At 47.4% G+C, this 20,684-nt stretch overlaps 1 protein-coding gene across 1 annotated transcript in view; it reads left to right on the forward strand.

Annotated features, from left to right (window-relative positions):
* Positions 1-20,684, forward strand: part of LOC144805805 (uncharacterized) — a 56,963-nt gene that overhangs the window by 24,924 nt on the left and 11,355 nt on the right. Inside the window, exon 3 of the mRNA XM_078672285.1 lies at positions 20,433-20,601. The gene's annotated coding sequence lies outside the window, so the exon portion shown is untranslated. The remainder of the gene's footprint in view (positions 1-20,432; positions 20,602-20,684) is intronic.

The raw sequence follows: 20,684 nt of genomic DNA on the forward strand, positions 1-20,684 counted from the left end.
GGATCCATTGTCTGCAGTATGACGTGATACCTAGAAAGGCACGTACATCTCTCTGAGTTTTTGGCACAGTCATTCGGGTAATCGCTGCAATTCTCTCTGGGGTCAACCTTCTCCCTTCTTTTGACAATAAGTGACCTAAGTAGGTTACTTCTTGGCAACAATATTGTAGCTTGGAAGGTGACACCTTGTGATGTAAGTCACATAAATGCCGCAACAATGATACTGTAGCAGTTCTACAAATATCTTCGGTATCAGCGGCGACCAACAGGTCGTCAACGTACTGAATCAAGGCTGCGCCTGCCGGTAATATAAATGAATCAAGTTGACTTTTAAGGGCTTGACTGTAGATCGACGGACTCTCGCAATAGCCCTGTGGTGCGCGTTTCAGTCTAAAACTACGACCACCTAATGAGAATCCGAATAGATCTCTGCTTTCCTCAGCAATCGGGATACTAAAGAAAGCATTCTTTAGGTCGATCACCGTGAACCAGGAGGCAGACACTGGAATCAGGGTCAACAAAGTCGTGATATCAGGGACCACGGGGTATTGTGGAATCACGATTTTATTTACTTCTCTCAAATCGATTATGAAACGGTACACAGGAGGTTTAGATGGATCAGTTCGTTTTAAAATGGGTAACACAGGACTATTACACACATTTCCCCGAGTTTCTTCAACGACATCCTTTTCGATCAGATCGTGTACAATCGTTAATAGCGCCCGTTCTCCCTCAATGGAGATACGATACTGTGGTATACGTGGCAATCGCACATTTGGTTTCAGCTTGATCATATAAGGTGGGATGTCCAAGAGACCCACGTCATTGGGACCTGTGGCCCATAGAGACGCAGGAAGGGAGCTCAATTCCGGTGGGAATTTATCGATCGACAAGTACATAGGAGAGATTACTCTCCGACCTAATGTAAGCTCCACTCCTTCAGGAGAGCAATACAAAGTCGCGTATAACCGTTTCAGCAAATCCAGACCCAAAAGATTCTCACCACAACCAGTTGATAGAATCAATGGAGCCTCCAGTTCACGAGGGCCAATTGCAAGGGGCAAAGGGCTAGATACAGGATTGCTAACAGGGGCGCCAGAGAATCCAACGGAAACATTTGTTAAGCCGGACAAAGGTGCGCCAGGGAGTTTTGAATGCATGATGGAACTTTTCGTCGCACCAGTGTCCAGCAGAAAAGGCTCAACTACGCCAGATGTAGCAACTGCGACGTAAGGCCCACTCTGATCAACCGGAACTGATACTACTCCCTCTCTCTGTCGGTGGCTGTCCTAGTAATGGTCGTTTACAACAGTCTCATGTTCAACGTAATAGTCGTCCGCGTAATACTGCGCTGATTTATCGGACCTTACATTTCGCTGGTCAAAACAATTATTCGCGTCCGAGGACGTAGTAGGGCGCTCAGTCTGATTTTGAAAGGCACCGCGACCTCTACCTCGAGATGCTTGTTGAGGACCACCACGACCCCCTCGTGCCGACACACCATTAAGGCGGTCACGCAAAGCGGGACAATCATATTTTATATGTCCCTCTCTTCTACAATATGCACACTGGTTATACCCAATCATAGATCTAAAGTCAGAGGAGTCAGGACGTGACTGTATTCTGGAGGATTGTGATTGTGGTCTATATTGCTGTTGCAAATCAGTGTGATTTGAACGCGGAGGATACGCTTGCTGCAACAAAACCTTCGTTTTGAGCTCCTTCGTTTTCTTATCTACACGATCACTTTCTTCTTTTTCCCTATTCTCATAATATTGAGCCGTTGCTAATATCTGTGCAGTGGTTGAAACAGCCCCATGCACTTTCTGAATTTTTCAATTTGTTGCGTAGTTCAGGCAACAAATTCAACACGAATTTGTCAACAAACAACCGTTGGCCTCCCTCAGTGCCCATATCCTGACCACTATGATCGACAAATGCCTCTTCGAATCTAGTAAAGAAATCAGAGACACTCTCATCCTTCTTCTGCTTACAAGCTGCTAATTTATCCCAGTTTACCCTCATCGCCGGCATAAGCGTTTTCATGAACGTAATTATTCTCTGGGGCAGATCCGAAATTACCTGCTCAGGCTTAGCCCCACCAACTTGTCGGCCATCAGCCGCTATTATTGCAGCCCAATCACCGCCTAACTCATTCGCATGATTTTCCTGACGAATTTTCGCCCAAACCGGCTGTGGTACAACATTACCGAACAGCATGTCGATGTCGGCGAGGTTCATAATAGTAGCATCTACCAATTGAGACAACTCCTTATAGTAACCCGCCGGATTCTTGCGTGGATCAGGCAAGGACTGTTTGACCTGCAATACTTCTGATCGCTTCCATGGGAGGTGTATCCAAACTCTCTGGAAATATGGAGGAACCACAGGATTAGCATTAGGATCACCTGGCATGTATACTGGCGGAACTTCTCTCATAGGATACTGACCAGGAGCCGCTTTCCAAGTTTCTAAGTCGTCATCATTAAATGACACACGAGAAGGCACTGTGGATCTAAAGGATAACAATCGCTCTAAGGCACGTCGTACATCGCCACCTACAATCATACCGTTCGAAAATTGACTCTGAAGTTCAATCATATCGGGCGGTACGTTATCTAAATTGTCATTATACCATTGTTCCCTCAAAAAGTTACACATTTCTTCGAACACGAATCTCTGTGTAGGCTCATTAAACTGATAAAACGTCTCGAAAACCATGCGTGGAGGGTAGTTGGCAGGATGTCTTATCCACCTATGTGCCAATGTCACTAACGTCTCTTTCTCCCTTCCACTAGGGATCTGACTCCGTCTTTGGGGATTTTCAGAAGTATCGGATGGAAATAACTGACCAAAAAGCGGTGAATAAAGGGTAGCAACAGTGTTAGGGATACGATTACGAACAGAAGGAGAAAGGAGAACAGGAGCCACAACGTTTGAAGTGAAGGCAGACACAGCAGAAGCAGGCAAGATAGTCGGGGTGGCAGGGACAAGAGGCTGAGAAGGTACAGGCAAAGGAGCAGTAGGAATAGAGACAGGTGGTGGGACAAACGTAGGACCAACAACTGGCTGACCCGCAGCCGCCGGAACAACAGGAGGGACAACAGGAGGAACAACAGGCGGAACTACAGGAGGAACTACAGGGGCCGTAGCACCCTGTGCATAAGGGGGCGGCGATTTCATCAAATATGCTAACAAGGGATCCTCCTTTGAATCCTCTTCTTTCTTATCCTGACTAGTTGGTAAAACCGGATAACATTTGTCTATCCTCATATGATGTAATCTAGTAGAAACTTCTATTTCTTTTTCTTCTTTATCTCGCTGACATTGTTGTACAACTTGCATTATCGGGACCATACCGTCTCTTCGATTCTTTTTAGACTGTTTGATTTCTTTCTGCTTGGCCTCTTTACGCCACAACCGAAAGGAATCAAACATAGCTGGCCTAGCTTTCTTTTTAAACAATTTAGCTTCAAGATTATCTAAAATCGCAAGTTCAAAACTTCCGTGCGGTGGCCAACTAAGGACACCATCTTTTTTCGTGTAACGGACCCAATATTTATTATATATAATAGGGCCCACACCATGTCGACTATAGAGCTCATATATCGGAGTTCCAACTGGAGGTATCGGACACGAGTCCTCCAACCGGGAATCCTTGTTGCAACATTTAAAGAAACCGAGAAAACCACTATGGCTAGGCATCATGTACACTAACCTAGTATCAAACTTGAAGGGTTACCGAAGCACTAATTCTTCGTGAAAAACAAAACCCTCGGTTTTTGGCAATTGCAATTGTCAAATAACAACTAAGAACCAACAACTAAGAACCACAAATGCACTGGAATTATGCAAACAACAAAGCTTCAACAAGCTGTAACAACAACTAAGGACTGGGAGCGACCCACAAATACTTAACTGAGGGCTTCAATGGCGTCACCAGGAAGGCCCGTCTATCGTCTCGCTGTACGAAAGGTCTACGCCAGGCGTCGAAAACAGGTCGACAGTCAGGGCATCGGTCCGTCGCAGCCGTCAGGAGGCGGGAATCTTCGCGGGAAAAATCTTCGGACCACTTATTTCGACAACAGGATCGATGAAGCGGGGTGCACCTTTTCCTCGGAGATTTCACACGAAGTTCCTCACAATCGTCAGGCTTTGGACCGGTACCGTCGATGTCGCCCCGAGTTGGGCGCCAACTGAAGGACTGGGCTATTTAAGGCCCAGCGGTGCCAGGGGACAACACCTAGAACCTTCGTGGGATACCTGTTCTGGCGCACTAAAGACAGAGACACGGGACACTTCCTTGTGCGTCAAAGATCAGGGTTTATTACTGCAGGGAGGCAAAAGTCACAAGAAGTACAACAGAGTGTAGGTTCTGAGAGTCTGCTCCCTTTGCATATGTGAGTCGCTCTCTTTTATACAGGATTTTGTCATTGCACAATATGTAAGCAAAAGGTTACAACTCATTTCCCACAGTAAAATTCAAAGGATCGCTTTCATGTATTCAGAGCACCGGAACATAATTACATTAACATCACCAGTTCCAACTGTAAAAGCACATCTTCCCACCATTAGGTACATTCCACTTGAGTTGTAAATAAACAAGAGAAAGAGACAAGAACAGCTGCGAGGAAGTCAGACAACAGGGAAGAGGGAGTGTGAGGATAATATTGGATGCGTAATCGTAGCCTAAAAGGACTTGATCCCAGCACGTGCGAGGCTGAAACAATAGACCGGCACGGCAGGATCACCTCCGAGCGGAGACAACTGCTTTAGCAGTGTCCTCCCCCTACTCATAAAAGACGCATGAAAAGGCATATGCTTCTTCCGTGAAGCTTGGGAACAAAAGGGGTCACGATGCGGACAGTTGCCTGTTCGCTGACTACGTGAGGGCAAGAAACAAAATGGGTGCCGTATCTAAAATGGAACCCGAGCGTCCATTTGAAGAAACCTGTAATTGTAAGGAACTCTTCTGAGTAGTATGACGAAAACGCGTACACTTACACAACTCGTCATTTACGGTTCATTGATACCCCATTCGTCCATATTCAGCGGTGCCCAAAACGTCGTAACGATTTTTACGGAACCTCAGACGCTCCTCTTGCCCTCATGTAGGCAAGAACTAGTCGAAGTCGGAGTCGATTTCGATATTCATCAGATCATTCAGATGTTGTTGGAACATAACTCAATCCATCAATGTCTCCTTGGAAACAGGTGGCCTTCTTATACACGTTGTAGCACAAAGGCCACATAAGGCAGGACCACACTGTACACAAAGGCAACACGTGAACACAAATGTCACGACAACCCCTATAATCATCAGAATCTTCCAACCCCAAGTCAACATTAGACCCCAAAACCATCCTAGAAGCGTCCAATCTCCTTCGTCCTCGTGTATGGACTCCGAGATTTTATTCAACTTTGAGATGGCTTGATAGACAGTTGGAGCGTTATCAGGTATAAAAATGCAGCAGCTCGAATGGATGACCTTACACACACCACCTCTATCCGCTAGTACAACGTCTAGAACCATACGGTTCTGTAACGTCATAAGCCTATCCGCTTGAAGCTCTGCTGTCTGGTTACCAAGGGCACTTGCAGTTAAAAGGGGTCACGATGCGGACAGTTGCCTGTTCGCTGACTACGTGAGGGCAAGAAACAAAATGGGTGCCGTATCTAAAATGGAACCCGAGCGTCCATTTGAAGAAACCTGTAATTGTAAGGAACTCTTCTGAGTAGTATGACGAAAACGCGTACACTTACACAACTCGTCATTTACGGTTCATTGATACCCCATTCGTCCATATTCGGCGGTGCCCAAAACGTCGTAACGATTTTTACGGAACCTCAGCATCTTCAAGCCCTCACAGTCAAGGGGAAATGGGACACCCACCTATGAACTTGGCACATAAACCTTTTGGAGTTACTGGCGATATTCCCGGCTCTGAAGTCCTTTTGCACCCTCATTCAAGGAGCTTCAGTGTTGATCCGAATGGACAAAACAACAAGCATCCTTTATGTGACCAAACAAGGGGGCACGAGATCCACTTTGCTATCCCTACAAGCTCAGCAAATTTGGGATTGGGCGATTCAACATCAGATCACTTTAACAGCAGTCCATGTTCCGGGGGTGTCCAACCTACTAGCGGACTCCCTCAGCAGGTCGGTCTTGTCAAACCACTAGTGGGAACTTCATCAGCCGACGTTGGACCGCATCTTTCAGCTTTGCGGACACCCCAATCTGGATTTATTCGCGACCAATCTGAACCGCAAATGCCCATTCTATGCAAGTTGGCTTCCCCACTCAGTATCGTGCGGGAATGCGTTTTTGATGAACTGGTCAAAAATATATGCTTACGCTTTTTCACCGATTCCTCTAGTCGCAAGGGTACTTTGGAAAATGCAGAAAGAACCCTGCTGCATTCTTCTCATAGCCCCCAGATGGCCTCGCCAGTTCTGGTTTTCAGAGCTCCTCCTTCTGTCGGAGTGCAATCCAATTTGGCTGCTCCCAATTTCGAATCTTCTTACTATGAACCACGGCCTTATCTGCCATCCGGATCCAACTGGCACCTAAGCACTATGAGTTTGCTAACTTGATTATTCCTGTGGACTGCAGGGAGGTCTTCACTAACGCTAGAGCACCCTCCACTATCAAAACCTACAAACTCAAGTGGAAACGGTTCGATCTTTGGTATGAAGCTTCAAATTCTTCAGTTTAACTCGGGTGAGTTTTGGCCAACATCCCCTGCTACTCCATTGGCTCCTAGTAGCGTGGTACGTAATCTGGGAGTCATGGTTGACAACAAATTGACATAAGAAAACTGTCAATAAAACAGCTGGAAGTTGTTTTACTCTGATCAGAGCATTTTGGAAAATCCTTACAATGTTCTTTTAACAGGACAGAGCGCTGATGGTCCGGAGCACCATCCTCAGTAAGCCGGACTATTGTAATGCCCTGTTACTAGAATCCCCGCAATATCTGATTGAGAGATTGCAGAGAGTACAGACCATGGTGGCCAAAATGGTACTAGTACAACCACGCCGCTCCTCCGCCTCCCGGGCACTCTCAGATTTACACTGGCTGCCAGTCTCGCAGAGGATACGATTTAAGGCACTATGTATAGTATTTAAGGCTCCACATGGTCACGGGCCCAAATCTCTGCAGGAGAAACTGACATGGTATGTCCCTCCACGAGCACTGCGCTCCTCATCGACTAATCTGGTGAGGGTGCCTAGAGTTAGGAAAGTCAAATCAGGAGGTAGGGCCTTCAGTGCGGCAACGTCCCGCCTTTGAAATACTCTTCTATTTGATATGAGACAATTAGACAACATCCTGCAGTTTAGAAAAAGGTTAAAAACCTGGCTCTACCCTCGAGTATGCTCCTTGGCATCCTGCTAACTCCTTCCTGGCAGGGGACACTGTCTCTCGGCCCTAAGCTAGTCGCCTGTATCACAGCGCCAGGTTACCCGTAGGGTGTCAGTTGCGCTTTACAAATAATGATAAATTAAATAAATAAATGTTTACCCTGTTCACTCTACGCCAGAGCAGCTTCTGCCTTTTTTCCTACAATTAGCAAAATCAGGCCTCTCTCACTCTACCCCGAAGGTTTTTCTGGCTGCAATTTCCAGATTCCGTCAGGATGGCTCCAATTCTCTTTATTCTTCAAGAATTATTCAACAATTTTTCAAAGGCTTATTTCAGATGTTCCCTAAAATTTGACGCCCGCCTCCTCCTTGGCATCTAAACATTGTGTTGGCATAACTCATGAAGTCCCCATTTGAGCCCATTCGTAGGGCTGATCCTAAATTCATCACTGCTTTTAGCTCTTACTTCGAGTCAGCGAGATACAAGCTTTTACTATCAAACCACCTTTTCTTCAATTCACCTAAGACGCTGTGGTGCTCCGCACTAATCCGACCTTAATTCCTAAAGTTCCATCTGATTTCCACCTGAATGAGCCGTTCATCTTAAAGACTTTTTTCCCTAATCCACAGTTGCCAGCGGAAAAGACTTTACATTCTCTAGATGTTAAGAGTTGTTTGAAATTTTATTTGAAAAGAACAACCAGTATCCGTAAAAGTTCATAGCCTATGGTAGGATGCGTAAAGGACATCCTGTTGCTAAACAGACTATTGCACATTGGATATCTAGAGGAATTTCCTTTTGCAATCAGCAAGCAGGCAAGACACTTCATGTAACGATTATAGCGCACTCTACTAGAGCAGTCTCCTCTTCTACTTATCTCTTTGCTGGTGTGCCTCTTCATCAGATTTGCAGAGCTGCGACCAAGCACTACTGTCTGAAAGCTGCCAACAATTCTGACACTGCTGTGGGGAAAGCGGTGCTACGTAATATTTTTAAGTAAGGTGAGCCTCTGTTTCTTACCTCCTCCTGCACACAATGCATATATTTCTGCTTTTGCAGATGTGCCCATGTTTACATCTATACTCTAATATACGTATATGTATTCTCTCGTACTCTGTTTATGATTTACTTATGGTTTACTAATGCACAATTCTCGAATTACTGCTATCTACTCTGATTCAAGCATGGGAATCTATGCAAGATACCCCGATACTGGAGAAGAACATAAGTTACTTCCCTGAAAACTGTGGTTCTCCAGTATTGGTATCTTTCATAGATTCACATGCGACCCACCCACCTCCCCTCAGAGGCTCCGCTCTTCTCCTTGGCTCTTATGCCACACTTGTGCTAAAAAATCAGAGAGCCTGAGCCTCGAAGGAGAAGGTTCCAGAGGGTGCTTTCGCCCGATTGGCTGGAGTTTGGACCATAACTAATGACTTGGACAAGTTATTAAAGTGACAGGTTTTTTCCTATTAACTTCTATGTTACAATACTTCCTATTGCTCTTTTAGCTATGCTTTCGCTATACTATTGCTATATTGCTATTTATTCTATGTACCGTGGGACTCACACTTCGACGACGGGGAATGATTCAAGCATGTGAATCTATCAAAGATACCAATACTGGAGAACCACAGTTTACAGGTAAGTAACTTATGTTCATCATCCTGATCTTCCAGACCTGAAAAAAGCAGGTAGAGACCACCGTCCCAATCTAGGATTTCATAGACAGATAGTAGTCAATTGTGATGCCAAGGCTTTTAGTTTATCTAGATGGTAGGGGTGGTTTCCCAACTAAGTCGGACAAAAATGAGAGTACCCAATTAGGATCATTTCAGTTTTGTCTGGGTTTAAATTCAGGTGATTACTGTTCATCCAACTACCAGTATGTCACATGGTAGTTTGAAAATTACTAACGGAGGATGCAGACTTGTCGATTTCCAAGATCAGTTGATGATCGTCTGCGTAGTTGAAAGTGCATACCTTCCTTTCGCCTAAGGATTGAATTAGAGGATAGAGATACAGTTTGAAAAGGTGCGGTGACAGGGAGGAGCCCTGTGGCACTCCACAAGTCAATTTGACTTTAGAGATAGAGAATTGGGCAAAGCGTACAGCTTGAGTGCGATCCTCTTGGAAAGACGTAAGCCACGTAAGGGCCAGGCCCTGTATCCCTGTATTACTCACATTGTCCACCAAGAGGACGACGAAGACTCTGTAGAGGAAGGTTAGTCTCATCCTCTTTCATTTGTGGTGGGAGGGTGTCAGGAATACACGTGCCTCTTTTGGGCATTGTTAGCCCCCACTTTTTGCCTGAAAAATATTGTGCTTTCGACTGGAAGTGCACAGAGTCCCTGCCAACCAGGCCCCCTGTGCCAGATCTCCTTCCCTAAACTGTTCCCGTCATTTCCACAATTGGCACCCCTTTAGCTCACATATAAGTTCCTAGTAAGAGTTACCCCTGGTACCAAATTCCTTGTGGTTAAAGAGGGTCCCTAAGGGCTGCTGCACAAAGTATGACACCCTAAGGGACCCCTCACCAAGCACATGCACACTGCCACAGCAGCCTGAGTGTCTCAGTGCAGACAAAACTGAAGAGCCAACCTGTGTGCCATACCCATAAACACTGCTAGAGGGGTGTCTTACCTTATCTGAGGCAGTGAGTTAAATTTAAAGTTTGCAGATTCATATAGTGCGGCTCATCACCCGCAAGGGTTTCCAGACGCTGTCTATGGGCACAGTGAGATAAAGTGATTTGCCCAGAATCACAGGATGTTGCGCTGAAGCAGACACTCGAACCCAGATCCCCAGTTCCCGAGTCAGCAGCTCTGGATGCTGCACCACATCCTCTTCTCCCTGTGAGGGCATAACTGCATGAAATGCCCCTGATGCCCCTGCAATATCCTGGTCAATTCCTGGATATTGTAAGTGACCAGGGAAGTCATAGTACGTACATAGGCTGGACACTCGTCATTATGAGTTTGCCAGCTCCATGATGGCTTCACTGAAATATGTGATGTTTGGCACCAAGCATCTCAACATTATAAACTTGCACTATATCCAGTGTCAATTGTATTACAAATTGCACACAGATGGCCCGTTAGAGGGGCCCCCTGAAACCTACCAATCCTTAGTGTGGTCATTGACTGGCCTGAGTCAGCCTGCTACCACCAGAGTGTGTTCTGACCTCAGGGGAGAGTGCTTGTGCACTCTGAGGCTGAGAACAATGCCTTTTCTGGGTGGAGGTGTTCACGTCTGCCCTGGACAGGAAGAGCCATCCGTGGTGGGGAGCTTCAAATATCTTGCCTCCTTTGTAATGCGACCCCAGCCTCTGCTGTTCGAAGGAGCTGGCCTCCATCCTGTCCTCTCCCCCTTTTTGGTGGCAGGAAAGGCGATAAACCTTTAATAGAATAGGCCCCCCTCTGCCAACTCCACCCCTCGGTGCTGGAGACTAGGTCAAGTACACTTTTCAGTGCCCATCATCATGAAGATGGTGGGACTTGTCCAGTTAGGGCTAGGACTGTGTCCTCCTCTCACAGAAGGTGGGCATGTTAGAGGGCCTAGACACCCAGGCAAAGGGCCCATTGGACACTACCTGTCACTCCCTTGTAACGCCCTAGTTTTTAGGTGGCATCACCAGTCCCTGAACTTCAGTTCCTGATGACCTAAGAAGAGCCAGGCACTACCGATCTGCACCAGCAGGGAAGATTGCAGAGAACTACTGTACACAGGTGTTCCAGGACCTTTTGTCTAAAGTAAAATCTGGATCCCCTACGGACCGCTGCCCACCACACGTCCTAAAAGAAGCCTTCACCGGCCTCCCGGGTCCAGCCCTCTCTCTTCTGAATGAGTCCCTATTCTAGGGTTGTGTCCCTAAAGCCTTTAAAGAGGCAATTGTGGTTCCCCTTCTGAAGAAATCAAGGGCAGACCACCAGATCCTGTTGATTTACCACCCAATCTCCTTACTCCCGTACCTGGCAAAGGTACTGTAGGCTCATGTGGTGAAGTGCCTGTCCAATTTTATTGAACAATAAAACTATCTCGACTCGCAACAAGCTGGGTTTTGGCCTGCCCACTCAACGGAGACCACAATAATGGTGGTATTGGACTCCCTGCGAGAGAAGGCTGACAGGGGTACTCCTCAGGCCCTGGTGCTGTTGGATCTCTCAGTTGCCTTTGACACTGTCGACCATGGTATCTTGGTGGACCATGTCAAGGAGGCTGGCAATCAGGGCTCAGCCCTTAGTTAGATTAGCTCCTTTCTAGAGGATCGCTCCTAGTCAGTCTAGAGCGAGAGTCCACCAGGAGCGGACCTCTTCTGGACTCCTCAACGTTACCTGCAGCCTCTGCAAGGAAACCCCCTCGACCTTGACATGCTCTGGTATGCCTTTTCTGACACCAAAAGGCACCCCTGCAACCATCCGTCCTGGGCTTTGGTGAAGAAAACAAAAGGTGTTGCTACGTCCTCAAGAATCAAAACTTACGATGACAGCTTTTGGTTTCCTTCAACCGGCCTCCTGGCCTGAGCCTGCAGACCTTTTCCAATTTGGCCTGTCTTTTATGCTGTGTTGGCATCCTGCACCCGGATGTCCCCGTACCGCTGGTGGTGTGGTGTAGTCATGGTGCTGCCTTGGGCCATGTCCAGTGTTGGCCTCAACCCCCAGAGACTCGTTCACCCAAGCCGCTGTTACTTACCTGTAAGCAGCCTCTGTCCGATTGCCCAAGTCCCCCTTAATTTGTATTGGGTTTCCAACCTTGAACTTGCACCTGGGCGCCCCTGTGCTGCTGTTGGTGCACTGTTGGTTCTGAACGGAACCATGTCCAATACGACCTTAACTTTCGTAGAATGGTCTTGTAAGTAGATGTTGCCTATACGTATGTTGAATGTTTTCTTCACCCCATAGGTTAATATTGCAAAGTCTGGAAATTGCACAAATTTTCCACTTTTTATATTGAACATATTTCTATTGCAAAACGTATTTACTCAAGATGAAATTCTGTGGGTGTGCAAAATAAATCTAACCAAGTATCATTTTATAAATTGGTCTCAGATTTATTCATTGAGTGTGTGTCATTTATTGCCACTGTGTGTACAACAAATGCTTAAAACTACCCTTGTATACTGCTCCCCCACACTACCACAAGACCAATAGTATCATCTACTTTAGCCTCTGAAAATCTCTGGGGATCCACTGGACTCTGCACACTATACCTCTTTTTGGTGTAGACCCAGGCACAACCAGCAAAAGGAAAACCACATGGTTCACCGACGCCCTCAAAGACTCAAAGAAATCCTGCCGTACTCTCGAAAAAACCTGGTGCCATAAAAGTACGACAGAAAATATGACAGCCCTCAAGACCGCCACTCGCGAACACCACCAGCTGATCCGCACCACCAAAAGGACATCGTTCATAGAGCGGCTGGACAACAACACCCACAACAGCAAGGAACTCTTCAACATCGTAAAAGAGCTCTCCAAACCCAGCGCCAGCAACAGCGACATCACACCGCCGCAAGACTTCTGCAACTCCCTCGCCACGTTCTTCTACCATAGGATCGCAGATATACACGACAGCTTTGACGGCCAGAATCCGCCTCCAGTCACCAAACCAACGTCCCCCACCACCACCCTCAGCGCCTGGACCCCCATCAGCACATAAGACAACACCCACGTCATGAACACCATCCACTCTGGCTCTCCCTCTGACCCATGCCCCCATCACATCTACAACAAAGCCGACACCATCATCGCACCCCAATTCCGGAACATCATAAACAACTCCTTCGCATCAGCCACCTTCCCAGAGAGCTGGAAGCACTCAGAGATCAACGCCCTTCTGAAAAAACTCACAGCAGACCCTAAAGACCTCAAGAACTTCCGCCTCCTCTCTCTTCTTCCCGTCCCGGCAAAAGTCATCGAGAAGACCATCAATAAACAGCTGACTGCATTCCTCAAGGTAAACAACTCGCTCAACCCATCCCAGTCCGCATTTCGAGCCAACTACAGCACGGAGACCACCCTCATCGCAGCCACCGACGACATCAGGACCCTGATGAACAACGGGGAGACAACCGCCCTCATCCTCCTAGACCTCTCAGCCGCCTTTGATACCATCTGCCTCGCACCCTAATAACCCACCTCTACAACACTGGGATCCAGGGAAAAGCCCTGGACTGGATCACCTCGTTCCTCTCCAACAGAACCCAGAGAGTCCGCCACCCGCCGTTCCGCTCCGCGGCCACCAAGATCATCTGCGGCGTACCCCAAGGCTCCTCGCTCAGCCCAACCCTCTTCAAAATCTACATGAGCCCCCTCGCCGCCATCGCACGCAAACGCAACCTCAAAATCATCTCCTACGCCGACGACACCCAGCTGATACTCTCCCTCACCAAAGACCCAGCCACCGCCAAAACCAACCTCCAGGAAGGAATGAAAGACGTTGCAGAATGGATGAAGCTCAGTCGGCTGAAACTGAACTCAGACAAGACAGAGGTCCTCATCCTCGGACAAACCCCATCCCCCTGGGACAACTCCTGGTGGCCCACAGTGCTGGGCACCGCACCGACACCCACAGACCATGCACGCAACCTGGGATTCATCCTGGACTCCTCCCTCACGATGACCAAACAAGTAAACGCCATGTCATCCTCATGCTTCAACACCCCGCGCCTGCTCCAAAAGATCTTCCGGTGGATTCCCACCGAAACCAGAAAGACGGTCACCCAGGCCCTCGTCACCAGCCGACTGGACTACGGGAACACCCTTTAGGCAGGAACCACAGGCAATCTTCAGAAACATCTTCAGCACATACAGAACGCCTCCGCACGACTCATCCGCGACATCCCTTGCCACAGCCACATATCTGCCCACCAGAGAGACCTGCACTGGCTCCCCGTCAGCAAGAGGATCACGTTCAGGCTCCTCACCCATGCACACAAAGCACTCCACAACATGGGCCCAAATACCTCAACAACCGCCTTACGTTCTACACTCCTACCTGCCAGCTCCGCTCCACCAGCCTTGCCCTCATCAACATCCCACGGATTCGCAGAACCACCACGGGAGGAAGATCATTCTCCTACCTGCCCGCCAAGACATGGAACTCCCTCCCCACACACCTACGACTGACTCAGGACCATCTCACCTTCAGGAAACACCTCAAGACCTGGCTATTCAAGCAGTAGCGCCCCCCCTTCAGCGCCTTGAGACCCTCGCGGGTGAGTAGCGCGCTTTATAAATGTATTGATTGATTGATTGATAGTATAGTGAGAGCCGGCTCCCCACGCTCAAGTACTCACACACACTCAGACATAGACAGACACAGACACTCTCTCTCTGTCTCTCTCTCTCACACACATTCTCACACTTACCCACCCTATCTCACATAAGAAACATATATTCAACTTCTAAATGGCACTTTCAACTAGGACCATTAGTAAATAGGTTCATGCAGAATTCATAAGATCCTACTTGTAAGGATATCTGTGCAGTCATCCCCATGACAGGAAAGAAGAAATGCAAATGAATTAATAAAATGCTTTAGGAGGCTAAGCACTCTTAAACTAAGAAATGAATGAAAGATAAACCAGGAATAGAGAGAAACAGAAAAAGAAATAAGAAAGACAAAAAAAAAGAGTAAAATAAAGATAATAAAAACAAGGGAGATAGAAAGTACGAAAGAAAGAAATGAGGCTCCCTTATATTATATTCAGTGGTGCTTGTAATACGGCGGCCAGGATATCCGTCACATTTATGTCTGAGTAACCCGGCCAGCGAACTCTAAATCAGGCTCTTGACACTTTGCAATGTTGCTGCTGTTAACTGTGCACCATTACTTCCTCAGAAGTCACGGGCAAGAGACACCTGGTCGCCTGTAACATACTTTTTATAATTACAAGGGTGTGACAACACCACATAACACCACATAAACAATGAGTGCTGATTAAACCACAGGGTTCAAATAAACCCACACACACACCGTAAGATTAAACCACACAAGCCTCAATAACAGGTAGATAATACAAAGACTGATGGACATAATGAAGCAGACCAAGAGATACATGCACACCACAGACAAGATAAAGGTCTTGATTTCGAGTTTGGTGGACAGGGTTCTCCTTCACAAGCGTGGTGGAGTACCCTGTCCAACAAACGGATGGTCTGCCTGACCTAGTGCTAGTCAGGTGGATTGTCATGTGTCCAGCCTTTCATGAGTGCCATCGGTGTAAATACATCGGATGGCCCTCCCGCTCTAGATCAGGCAGTCTGATGTATTTTTCTCTTCTTCAGGACCACCAGGGAATACCTGGCAGTCATGATGAGAATTTCTTTTTAAATGATCCTCACTACCTGGGAGAAAATTAATCAGGGAGAAAGTTCCAAGGGTATGAGGGTGATTAGTTATTGCTTTTTAAAAACAAACTCCAGCTTTGGAAGCTTGTTTTTGAAAAACACAAAAGTTGGTGAATGGCTGCCTGAAACATCCTCAAGGGATCCAGAGAATTGTAGATCAACTTCCTATAGATGGTTGAGATTGCTTTTTCGGTTGGGGATTAGTTAGCAGCTGGTCCTCCAGTGGGGATGCATCAGGCAACTTCCCCCTTCCCAGATGTGACCTTGCAGAGCGTGACCCACCTGCAAATGTCAGAACCGTTTTTAGTCACCTAATTCATACTTTTGCTGTAGGATCGTGAATGACACAAACGCCTGTCCCCTCCACACATCGCCTGGCCTCTCTAAGGTAATCAATCCCCATTTTGTGAAGCTCTGCCATCCTCCCACTGCACTTAGGAGATCACTATCATACAGTGTTGTCATTTCAGTCCGCTTACCTTCTCAGCCTAAACACTTGGTAGCCTCTCTCCACACCCGTACCAATGTTTGGGTATGAGTAGGTAGAGTGCACTCATACTTTCTTCAATACAACACCGGGGTAGGGTAACCTCTGTTCCCCATGGCCAATCTATCTACCCGGTAAGCAGGATCCTCACGGTCCGCAAAAACCCAGTTGTTGACTGCCACCAGCTGCGTGGCCCAGTAATACTTGAGAATGCTCCGGACTGCTAGTCCACCTTAATAAACTCCCCTCTGTACCTTACTCAGCGCGAAGCGCCACCATCCCGCAACAGGAGCCAAAGTTCTCAGTCTACCTTTTAAAAAGAAAATGTCTGGTGGGATCTTAAAGGACGCTTTTTGCACGATGTACAGGAGGCCCTGGAGGGTCATCACTTCAAATAGGACCACCCAGCCCAGTAAGGAGAGCGGGAGTGCCCGCAAGTGTGGGGCATCCCAGCAAAGCCGGTCTAATTTCGGAAGTATGTTACTGCCTGTTGCTCTCTTGTAATAAACACGCCCAAATATTTAAAGTCATGTTGTGCCACCCCAACTGTGCACCTAGAGTGCAGCCGCAGGGTCCCTGCCACCAGCAGGAATGTTAAGGACTTATTCCAGTCGATCTTATATCCTGAATAATCTCTAAATATGTGAAAAATTTGTAGGATTCGTTCACTCGAGCAGGCTGATTACATGTCCTACAGCAAAACGTCAGCATAGAGGGAGATTTTCTCTTCCCACTCCTAATCAACTGGAATACCCCATATGAGAGGTCCTGGTGCACCAACGCACGTGTGAAGAGCATAGGAGACAAGGAACATCCCTGTCGGACGGCAAAGACTCGGGAGACTGTATTATTGACGCGCATGCGCGCTAGAGGGGCCACATACAAGAGCATGACAGCAGTGCCACTGGTTCAGCAAAGGAATCCCCTGTTGCGTGTGGTACTCCATTAAGGTGTCAGAGATATAAGCGCGTTCCCTGGTGTGGCATAAAACCCGATTGATCAGGATGATCCACTGTTGCAATTACTGTCCGCACGCAGATCGCCAGGGCCTACGTAAGGACCTTAGTCTCAATATTAAGCAGGTAGATAGGTCTATATGACCCACACTCAGTTGCTGGTTCGTTCTTTTTTGGGATGACCACCACCTCAGACGTTCTTTGGTCCTCTGGGAGACACCCTTATTTTCAGGCAGTCTGAGACCTCCTCTGGAGGTACTCCCTGATTTTATCCTTCATGCTTTTATATAATTCTAAGGGGAGCTCATTAGGCCCTGTTGCGTGCCCTGTTTGCAAGGTTCTTATTGTCTTATATATTTAGTCTACTGTCAGGTCTTGGTCTAGTGCGTCTCGGTCCTCATTCGTTAGCATTGGCAGGGTCAGGTCTTTCAGGAAGTCTCTCCCAGTATTTCCGTCCCCTTGTTGTCAGTGTCCTCAAGGATCACTGCCTTGAATTCATCCTATAGCACGCAAGCTGATTCAACAGGCCGCCCGTTCTCCTTAAAATAGAAGTCTGCTCGATCTCACATACGAGCTTTGAACGTCTTCTCTTTTAAATATCACGGATCAACCCTTGGGGGTGGCATGAAGTCAACAACCAGACCATCGAGTTGCACCGCCACCAGCGAATGGTCTGTGATTCCCACTGCTATGTGCTTAGCGACTCTAAAATCATCTTTATGGACAGTTGGGTGAAAAGATAGTGCAGGCATGCCAGACTACCATGTGCTGCAGACAGGTGTGTCCGGTTCTGATACCCTCTTCCCCTCTAGGGGCATTTAGGAGTATCATGAATATAGTATAGGGTCAGTTCTGTCACTCCAGTCACCCCAATGCGTGTATGCTCTGGTGTAAGCGTCTTACCCTTTCACAGGATGAGTCAGTCTTGTCTGGGTCTCTTTCCTGTTTCCCGGCACTTGAATGGCACGTCATAACACTCGAGAGAGCAGTGACCCACCAGCAGGCTTTTGTGGTGCGCTTTTGTCCTGGATGTAGGGCTGCATACTGTAGGGCACCCACTCTGTCTTTTCTTTGCCTTTGCCTGAAGATCAGCAGTCCCAAGGTAGCAGTCACACCTGGCCTGTCGGTAAGTGCAAGCCCTCTGGTGGCCTGACCGTCAGCAATTGAGCCCACACTGTGGCCGGCTGGACCACAGGCATAAGCTCAGACCGGGTGTTCGACACTGGCGTAGTTGTAGTCCCTCATGGGCCTCTGACACAGAGTAGTCAGAAATTTAGCAGCTAAAGGCCCAACACATGCTCTCCAGGAAGCCAGTAGATTTAGACCCTGTTGTGTTAGGAATTTGGCAAATGCAACCTTGAAAACGCTGTTGGCAGCACACAATCGTCCAACTGGTCCTCAACAATCACTTTGTCGTAGAGTTTTATTTTTTGGCTTGAACTGTTGGGAGAGTCTTGGCGGGGCTGGGGGGGGAAGTCCCTCAGACTAGCTGGTCCTGCTGGATGGCTTTCCGGCCCGCCCTACAGATAACGAGGTTGTGTCGAACCTTGCCTCTTCCAGGACAGCCTTGTCCTCCCTTCCCTTTCTTACCAGACAGCCAGGCTTCTAGGCAGACTGACTTCTAGGCTCTTCAGGACAGGTACACAGCTTCTCCATTAAGTAATTCAGCCTGCAGGTGATGTCCCCTCAACTTAGATAGGCTGACACCATCCCTAGTGGCACAGCAGGCACCTGAATACTTTGTAGAGCATTTTATTCCTTGGTAACAGAGGACTTTGAACTAGGGTATAAAAAGGGATAGATGGTCCCACTTGTATACACAACTGGCAGGCAGGAGATGCGGTTTACTCTGTCGCACACTCACATTGCATTTATGCTACGCACACCAACACCCTAAACATGCACTTGATGTTATCGCAAAATATGGGCACAGGTATAGAAATGGAGCATTACATGGGTGTGTCAGTAGGAAGCCACTACACTGACCATGTTCAAAGATCTCATCAGGCAATTGATCCTTACAACAGGGTGCATTGCCACCACCGCTCTAGCTGTTAAACCCATGACAGTCCTCTGCCTTAAATAAGGGCACACAGAAAAGACTCCAGCGCATCCAGAACGCCTCCGCCCGACTCATCCTGGATGTCCCCCGACGCAGCCACATCTCCAGCCACCTGAGGAACCTGCACTGGCTCCCCGTCGACAAGAGGATCACGTTCCGGCTCCTCACCCACACACACAAGTCTCTCCACGACCTGGGCCCCAAGTACCTCAACGACCGCCTGACCTTCTACACGCCCACCCGCCAGCTACGGTCCACCAGCCTCACCCTCGCAGCCGTACCACGCATCCGAAGAGCCACCGCCGGAGGAAGATCCTTCTCTTACCTGGCTGCCAAGACTTGAAACTCCCTCCCCATCCACCTTCGGCTGACCCAGGACCATCTCGCCTTCAGGAAACAACTCAAGACCTGGCTGTTCGAGCAGTAGCATACCCCTCCCCCCAAGCGCCTTGAGACCCTCCCGGGTGAGTAGTGCGCTATACAAATGGCATGATTGATTGATTGATTGGTGTGACCCTCCAGGTCACAGGACCGGTCCAAGACCTCTCATAGTCCCTTGTTAGAAGTTGCACAATACTGGGGTGGCAGAAAAATTCAGTCTAATTTTCCTGTCTGGAAAAAAATGGTGTCCTGTTTTTCTGCACCCGGTACATCCAGGTGCCGAAAAACCTAGCAAAGGATAATCAGATGGAATAAAATGAACCTTAATTTCATTGCCCTTGATTCATACTCTGGACTATAGTTGAGGGATATGTCTAGGCATAGTCCTCGCAATACACAATATATTTGCGTGCGGCAGAGGCCAAACTCAAAAGTCAGAATACCAGATACAAGTAGGTGGTAACTCAGGGCAGGGGAAAATGCCTGTTGTCCATGGAGGGGAAATTCCCGTCCCAGAAATCTAGATTAAAAGTTAATTAATAGTATCCTTTTTTAAATATCTGTTTGGTGCCAGTGCATATGACTTTAATTTCTGCCTTTGGGATTCAATGTTACAAGTACATAGGGTGCATGTATCCTTTGTGAGCTTAATAAAATGTTGAAAATTCTATAAATCCTCACTCCTACATCCAAGTACTCTCAGGCTACCATTCTACACTCTGCTCTGTCTGAAAAACAGCTCAACATTTTCAAAATTCTGCAACTCTGCATTGATATGGCTTGTAAATTATATTTTTTCATGTATTAACTATTTAATTTTAATACTATAGGTGATTGAAATTACTGACGAAAAAAGCAAGATTTAGCACCAGGCAACTGAAGTCAGTGCCATAAGAAGGATTATTTTGAAAAACTGAAGGTCATCCTGCCTTCTACGTTTAAACAATTTCCAAAATCTAGGTGTGGCGAGGAAGTGGGAGCTTAGTAAAGTACTATACTGTAAGTGATATCTCTAATTTAGTATTTCATTAACCCAGAACAAAGCCATATCTGTGCACAGAATAACGTTCATCTAAAACATC

The sequence above is a fragment of the Lissotriton helveticus genome (assembly GCF_964261635.1).
Source record: "Lissotriton helveticus chromosome 1_1 unlocalized genomic scaffold, aLisHel1.1 SUPER_1_unloc_26, whole genome shotgun sequence".
Lineage (NCBI taxonomy): Eukaryota > Metazoa > Chordata > Amphibia > Caudata > Salamandridae > Lissotriton > Lissotriton helveticus.